The sequence below is a fragment of the Tyto alba genome, unplaced genomic scaffold, assembly GCF_018691265.1.
Source record: "Tyto alba isolate M040663 unplaced genomic scaffold, T.alba_DEE_v4.0 Super-Scaffold_13, whole genome shotgun sequence".
NCBI classification, from domain to species: Eukaryota; Metazoa; Chordata; class Aves; order Strigiformes; family Tytonidae; genus Tyto; species Tyto alba.
The window spans coordinates 1,134,682-1,141,646 of record NW_024881275.1 but is presented as its reverse complement, the minus strand read 5'-3'; the positions used below and the strand labels follow the sequence as shown (position 1 = coordinate 1,141,646).

The 6,965-nt window shown below is 42.8% G+C and overlaps 1 long non-coding RNA gene across 1 annotated transcript; it reads right to left on the bottom strand.

Moving 5' to 3' along the window:
- Positions 1–203: 203 nt before the first annotated feature.
- On the bottom strand, positions 204–3,692 carry LOC116961586. The gene is made up of 3 exons (XR_004407059.2): positions 2,957–3,692; positions 988–1,029; positions 204–317 (listed from the first exon to the last, which is right to left on the bottom strand). It is a non-coding gene; the product is annotated as an uncharacterized LOC116961586 (long non-coding RNA).
- Positions 3,693–6,965: the final 3,273 nt, after the last annotated feature.

Below are 6,965 nucleotides of genomic sequence, written 5' to 3'. Positions count from 1 at the left end.
GAAAAATAGGACCTTTGCCATAATAAAATTGATGCTATTTGTTATATGCAGCTTCTGTCTTCAGTTTTAAACTGGGACGTGAGATCTTAACAGGCTATGAACACGATTTTTGAAGACAATTTTATTCTTTCTTATGATTCAATAGAGAAAAAGTTAAGTTTAAGAAATGAAGAAGAAAGATTCAAACAAAGAAGAAAAGAGGGGAAAAGTTCAAATAAAATCACATTCGTCTATATTAACAAAGCATAACTTTTTACTGTGAAGTTAATAGAAGAGAAGTAGATGGAAATTTATAAAGCATCAGAAAAGCAACACACCTGCCATGAAAAAAGAAAGCAGAAGTAGTAAAAAAGAAAGTTTAGGCAATGTACTGATTGCAATGTTTGCTAGACCTTTGTAGATGCTAAGTGGAAAACAAACCTGACACGTAACTTGTATGTGTGTTCTTTTTATCCAGCTCAACTAACTCTCTCTGCAATTGCTTGCTAGCTCCTTTCCCAAACTATTTGACAATTCTTTCCATTCTTCTGCAGTCGCAAGAATAGTATATTGCCACAATACACGAAAATTCCTCTTCTTGCTCTTTTCTGTAAGTGATTTTTTTTTTTTTTAAATATGAAAAATGTGGGTCCTTAATGCTAATCTATTTTTATTGTCTCTGAGCAGATCATCTTTCACACTGTTCAGTCTGGCCTTCTGGTCTCATTTTTCTTGCAATTATAATACTGTTAATAAAGCAATAAACACTAAAATTAGTTACCAGCCAGTATCTAGTGCTAATCAGTCAGTTTATATCTATGCAAACTCTAGACCAACAGCAAATACAAGGTAATTTGTGGTTACTTTTATTTACCTCAACTTAGAGAAAGTAAAGCATAAAAGTACAGTACTGATTTAAAGATTAAAACAAGGTTTCATATTCCATTTGGAGAGCTGGAATTCAGACATGTCAACTTTTTATTGAAAACTTTTAAAGTGAAAACTTACCATATTTGTCCTGGTCCTTGTCCTTATTCCAGATGTGCACTTCTAATACAAAAAAAAAAATTAAAAAAAAAACCAAACAAACCACAACCCAACCCCCAAATCAACAGCAATAAAAATTCAAAAAAAACCTATTATGAAAATAAAAAATGACACAGTGCTGTGACTTTCCATCTCCCTCCTCTTCAGAAGGGTCTACTGCCAGCCTGATTTCCAGAGGAAGCAACGCTTAGAGAGCCACCTTGTCCATACCATCCATACATCAGCCCTTAGTAGTAAACTTTGGCCTCAATTAACACCCAATTAACACCTCACTTAACACTCCTTTGGAGACAACAGCCAAAACCAGAACACTTGTGTGACTATCCATAATATACCCAGGGTCTGTGTCAGGAAAACAGTCATTCGTTGGCTTCTGTTCTTAAAAATAATCCATTTATAGAGACATTTTCATTTATGTCCTTTTATCTCGTGCCATTTCTCACATCACATGCACAGTTGTCAGCCAGCAAGGGCTCCTGGACAGCCAAATACCTCTTGAGAGTGGGCTGCCATTCTGGAATAAGTAATATAAGAGTGCAGGAGAATGAGAGAGGCTATGAGACTAAGAGTAAGTGATTTTCTGTTACAGTGAAAGAAATAAGGACAACATTCGAATCCACGACGAACATTCAGCTACCACACACAGATCATCCTCGATACATGCCTCCGTAGTTAGAGGTATGTGGAGAGCAGAGGAGGCTGAGAACTAGGAGTATTAAATGGAAGTGAAATCGTGACAGAAGGGAAAACAAGAAAGCAGAAATCAGCAAAATAGAAATATAATAAAAAAGAAACGGCCGATTTAAAGTCTAGCTCTGAACTGGGTCTTTGGACTTTTGGAAACCAAAATTGCTTTTTTAAATATGAAATGGCCATCCAGTGGCCACTTGGAAGATGCTTAACATCTGTATAAGAAAAGGTAATTAACAAAGTGTTCTGTCTTTTAATTCTGGGGTTGTATAGAAAGGGCTAGAAGGTGACTTTAAACAGGAAACTTACTCGTGATGAAGTTTTATTTATGATTCATTGAGAACTTACAACTTCAATAGGTGAATAACTGTTTTTGTTATCTGTATACTATATGGCAGATATATGCATATCTAAATATGTCCTTTGTTCTTTAATTTTCTTATGCACATTAACACACATGTTTAGCTGACATTATTAGATCATTTTCATTTACCTGATGTAATGAATGCTACCCGCACACCTGTGGTATGTTTTTAGTAAGAAAAACCAGAAACTTTACGCATTAGTGGACAAAACTGTGGGCAGGCAAAGGGCAGAGCCTCTGCAGGAGCACGTTAAGCAGTCTGAGGCACGTCTCCCTGCAGAATTCACGCGCTCGGTCACTCGGTCTTAAGCGCTTATCCAGGGGATCATAAAGTGGATTAAAATAGTCCAGAAATTTCAAAACACGCTGAGCGTATGCCATCCCTCCCCTGCCCCCAAACTACGGCAGCATCTCCTGCCGAGGTGCTCCCGCCTCCCCCCCGCACCCCTCGTGGGAGGGGACACCCAGGCAGCAGAGACCTGCGGAGCAGTTTGATCCCCCACCCCAGAAGAGACCTTTCCCCCCCGCTCTGGCGGGGAGCACCTGCCCCTTCCCCAACCCCCTTGGTGCTCGCTCCATCCCCGCCTCTCCCTGCAGCTCAGCCTCGGCACCAGCCCAGGCCAGCAAGCCTCGACCAGGAGAACTGGGCCAGACTGGGGTGGGGATGGTCCTCCTCTGCACGACGTGATGGTCCGTACCCACCTTGGGGCAGTGGCTTCTGTTTCTAAAAACAGCAGGAATAACAGATAAACTACTTTTTTTTTTTTTTTTTTTTTGATCCCTTGAGCTGTGTTCCAACGCAACTAGTGACACTTCTTAAACAATGGCGTGAGAATTACGTGGTGCAGCTGTCCACCTACCGCTGGGGATTCTTACCACTGTGGATGGGTTGTCTTCTTCTTCTTCCGCAGCAGGCAATGTGTTCAGCCCTTCATCCCTGCAGCAGGCTGGGGCGTGCAGGCACCAAAGGGGTCCCCTCCTCCTGACGCTGGACCTCGCTGCCTTCGCCGCTGCAGGGGGCAAGCTCGGAAGGCAGTCCTCGGGCTGGACTTCTGCAGCAGCAGACCTGGCTTCTGGTAATCCACGGCTCACCCTCACAGCGTTAGCAGCTTTCCACAACTCAGTAGTTGCTTTCGCAGCTCTGTTCTGCTACGAACCGGATCTGGTTCAAATTAAAAAAAAAAAAATGTCATTTTTCTTCCGCATCCCATCTTTTTCCGCCTCCTTCATACTTTTGATTCAATATTGGGCTGATACTACATTACTCAATCTGATACAGGAATGCTAGAAAAAACCCAGTTAAAGTAGATATTAATAAGTGGCCAGCAGCACATAACATTTATGAGCGTGTTCCTCAGAAACTCAAATAAGAATCCACAAACTCTGTCTGGGGTCTGTGTATCACTGGAAGTGTCATCGGAGGCTGCCAGTATGTCCAAAAACTTCCTTAGCAGGGTCTGGGGAATGCCAAAGCAACGGGGCTTGCTGCCGTTCCTGGTGGCATGACACAGTCTGTGGTAGAGACTGAGATCGAGGGACATGTGGTGGAACATAATCTGTTGGGAAAGTGTTGGAGAGTCTGCAGTGAAGTCCAGCATCCCTGGCATTTGGAGGAAGGGCGGTAAGTATGCCAATAAAGAGGGTCGTGTGGGCATAATAATCCTCTTGCATTTTCAAAAAGCCTTTGAGAGGCTTTTTGCAAAGCTTATTAAACTGTGCAGAGAAACTAAGTTGCCACAAGATTGGACGAGAGGTTGGTTTTCGGGTTGAAAGCTGGTGTAAGAAGAGGAAGTGAAGGACAGGGTTTAGTGGTCACTCTCCAGGAGGGAAGGGATTTGTGGAGTCAGGAAATAATTCAGATCGGAAGAGACCTCTGGAGGTCATCTAACCCAGCCTCCACTCCAAACATGTCTAATGACCTCAGATTGCACAAGGACTTTTCCCATGAAACCTTGAATGCCTCCAAGGATGGAGATTCCACAGCTTGGTACAACAGTCTTGAGATCTGTGTTGTTTTCTTTTGATGTCTCCACCAGTGACTTCTAGAAAGCAGGCGACAGTGAAATCTGCTGGGCTGGAGGGACAGAAACATCTGTCTGCGAGTGCCTGTGCCATCTCTGGAACTGGCTCGAGTATTCGTGTGGGGGAAATAAAAAATGTGCTTCCAAGACCAATCCACCCTACACCACTTTTCTGGCACAGTTGTACAGAAAAATAGTAGTGGTCCCACCGTTCATTGCTCACTTTCCCACATGCAGGAGGGGTTTGTTGGTTTGGATGTGGCAGATGGCTATATCAACAGAAGAACTCCTTTTGTTTGCTGGTGCTTTGTCCGTGCAGGAGGTTTTGGCTGGCAGATCTCGCTGCAGTGAGCTCTTGTGTGGACAACCACCGATAAAGTCCAGACTATCACAGCTTGTATTTTGCAATGTTAGGAGGAAAAACCTCTGTTCAGCAAACTGTACTACTGTTACCCGGGGCCATCTTCTATCTTTGAAAAAAGCTGCTGGAAATTTACCTCTCCTAGAAAAACGCAGTTTCTTGTGCATCTGAAGCTGCTCAGAGCATCTTCATCATCAGCTCTGTGCAGTGTGCAGACTCAGCTAACGAGTGGGCTTGGCAACAGCTTGGATTCCAAGTGCATTAAATCCCCTCACTGTCGTGAATACACGGGCCTGTTAGTCGTGTGTGGATCAGTACAACTAAGGCTACATGTTCCACAAACTGGAAATCCTTCTCCTTGACTTGGTGGCAGTTATCTCTTTTCATCAGCAAGGACTGCGTATTTGTTTTCATTGCTTTAGCTGAGGTACTTGCTAGAAATCTTCAACAGAAATGATTTGAACTCAAATAATAGTGTTCCAGTGTAAAGTGCACAAGACAAAATTTGCCATTGTTTTCTGAACCTTGTCAAAAACTCCCTCTTCTGCAGGTTTGTCTTTGTATGTCAATAGCAATGGCAGATGCCTGCTGGCCGAAGTGTTTGAATATCCTAGTTGAATATCCTCAAATGGGTATTCAACTTCTAATTTTCCAGAATTGATGCTTCTGGCAGTCCTAATTAGTTTCCCAGGTGGTTTGCGGAAGAAGTGAGAGGAAAACCAATGTTTTCTGGGATTCTCCATCTCTGTTGGGACTCTTGACCGTCGCACTGTTGGGCAGGGCTAGGTCCGCAGGAAGGGCTAAGGTGTGCTAATTGGCATTCGCATTAATTGGGTCACTTTTCACTAGGGCTGCCTTATTTACCAGCCCAGTTTTTCTTGGTGTTATAATTCTCTGTGTGCGTGCATGCCTGCCTGTGTATATGTGTATGTATTCATGTATGTTAATATATGCATGGATATATATTTGTGTATGTGTAGATGTGTGTGCATATTTCTTTGTTTGTTTAGTTACACGAGGTTATGCTCGCTGGTGTTGTAAAGAACTTTTCTCTCAAGCATTTCCTCACTTTCAATATCTAGAACACTACAAGTTCAAATTTAAGGATTCCCAGGGATATCCAGTGCCCTTTAAAGAGTACGCTAATAGACATGTTTGCAAGGGTGTGATGTCTCTGAGTATGCTGGCTTTCACAGAACGAGCCTCATATATCCAGTGTTTGGACACTACTGAGGATTTGGATGAGGAGGACGATGCATCCCAGTCTGAGGGTCATCTGGGGGAAAAAACAGTGGCTTCCTTTGACTGCCTACTTTTTAAACTCACCTGAGAAACATTGATTCAAAGTTGTTTGGGGGTTTGTTGTTCTGTATTTTTTTTTTTGGGGGGGGGTGAGGGGAGGGGAGAGAACAAACCCAGAACCTCTACCTGTCATTTGTCTTTTATGTTTCTAAGCAAAGCTAGGCTAAAGAGGAGGAGAAGCTGGCATGTGATAAAATGTGGGGGAAATAATGTTGATAAACTATCTGTCGTTGTTTTCTTTTGTTTTATAGTGTGGGTTTTATTGTTTTTTTTCTTTTTTGTTTTTCAGTAGGCACTGCAGAATTTATAATAAAAATATAAAACCTATTTGACTTAATTATCATACAACAGATATTAATGCTTACTATTTTTTAAAATGGCCTGGCCATTCAATACAATATAGGTATGAAACTTTGTCAGTGACATCAGTTGTTGTCTCCCACATTTGCCAATAGTGAAATAGCACCTTTTTCGGAGTATGGGCTGCTGCAGGGAAAGATCTGTTAATTATTCTGTTGATAATTGTATGAAAACCTGTGTTGAATGAGTTCTTGCCCGCGGGATTAACAGCAACTTGTGTTCACCTAACAGAGAGTGTTTATTTATGATTTAGTGTGCCTCAAATATTTTTACTCTGTTTTTTTACTCTAATGTGTATAGTGGTATCTGGCAGAGAACATGCCATTTTAGAATGGATTTGGTTCCAGGTATTTGTGTTTGTTTTATTGTAGTTACAGATTTTTAATTTTTTTTTTTTTTTTTTTTTTTGAAGACAGTGCTTTAAACATTACATGAATGCTAAGAAATCTACGTGGCGTTTAGGAAATTATCAGCCTGCTATTGAAAAAACAGATAGTATTTAACTGCAAAAAAAAATAAAAAATAAAAAAAAATAAAAATAAAAATGTTTAAATACTTTAAGAGAGGGTCTTCACGCCGCTCTCCCCTTCAGCTGTGGCGGCCCCCCGGGGCTGGATGAGCTGCGCCAGCGACCTGGCATCGTGATGCTTCGCCCCTTTTCTGCAGCAGAGTCGTGCCCCGCCGTCACGGCCCCCATCGCCGACCCCCCCCCCCCCCCCCCACGGGCGGCGTGGGGGGCTCCGCGGGAGCATCATCTCGCTCTGCCCACGGCGGGTGCGGGGCTCCTGCCTCCTGACGTCAGGATGCGATGGCCGTGACCGAGCGGCCGAGCGCCCCCAGT